Genomic DNA, 1,434 nt, shown 5'->3' on the forward strand with positions numbered 1-1,434 from the left:
GGGGAGGGGGGGTAGGGGGGATGGGGTGTGGGTGTGTGTGTGTATGGTACTGTTTAATCACTGATTGATTGACTGACTGACCAATTTGAAAGCAGGGTCAGCTTTGGGTTTTCTTTGGGTTATCTTCCTGACAATGGGGGCTCAACCATAGTGTAAGGCATTTGAGATCTTCTGACCTGTATTAAGATTTGAGAGTCTTATGTTCCTGATTCTCATAATAATGAGTAAGCTAGATACAAACAATGCTCATTTTCTCTACAGATAGATACACTCCACCCTCATTATAAAACTATTTTCAAAAGCTAAGGATATTGAATGTTATAACAGTAATGTCAGCTCTCATGATTTAATCATGAGGCACATGAGTTTCTCGTTTAAATTTGATGTTCTCATGATCTCAATATTTTTCATGCAAATCTTGTTATTTCTGCATCCTTTCACACTCTAGCTTAAATTGCTTGTCAATTGCATTGCTCTCCTTGAGTGCAGTGCTTCTGAGATTCACCAGTATAATTTTACACATCTATTTATAACTATTACTTTAGCTTTTTATCTCTTAAAGAAGGCATTATACATCATCCAAAATGTCTTCACTGAGACAGATGAGTTGGAAGCAATATTTTGTTTTCTTTTTCAGAAAGACGAATGCAGAAACAGTTTAATTATCAATATTTCAATTACCCCAACAGTAAGGCTTCTCAGAACTGATGAGAGCAAAAGGACAACAGAGCAAACAGAAGAGAGATACAACATACAGGAAGTTAATTGCAGTCTTGTGTTTCAAATATGCCTTATAAGAAGGAGAGGAAAAGGTATTTTATCTTTACTACACTTCAAAGCAGGAGTGTCTCTGGGGCTTAAATTAGCAGCAGCTTCTCTAACTCTTACTTCTGGAAACCCTCTCTCCCTACCCACCCATCCCACTAGCAATTAGAATTTGTGCCTTAACTCTGAAATACCAGAGTCTTTAATTTCTGTGAGACTAAGAGCATGACCCATACACCTAAGTTACAGCAATATTTTTGTTTCTCTAAGCAGGAGGTCATTATAGGACTCTAAGAATCCACACACCTGTGCATGCATATATGCTCAGAGCGACTCTAGCTGAAAACAGAGAATCAGAAAGGCTCCAAGGGTTCCTTATTCCCAGGAAAAAACAACAGGGCTGAGGATGCCAATTCAAGAAACTTGGGGGTTTACATATCGTGGAACTGCAGTGAAAGACTTCCAGAACAACTGAATATTTGATAATTAAAAAGGAAAATTATCTACATATCATATGTTTCACTGTTTAAGTACATTGCGAAATTTATAAGCTTCCATGGCTTTGCTGCTTCTCCCTACTCTTATAACCTAAGGAGATGACATACATATGATCTTGCCCTCTCTCTGCCAATTTGTCAGTTCTTTTTAAAAAAAAAAAAAAAAAAAAAA

This window comes from Calidris pugnax, unplaced genomic scaffold (assembly GCF_001431845.1).
Source record: "Calidris pugnax isolate Ruff unplaced genomic scaffold, ASM143184v1 scaffold95, whole genome shotgun sequence".
Lineage (NCBI taxonomy): Eukaryota > Metazoa > Chordata > Aves > Charadriiformes > Scolopacidae > Calidris > Calidris pugnax.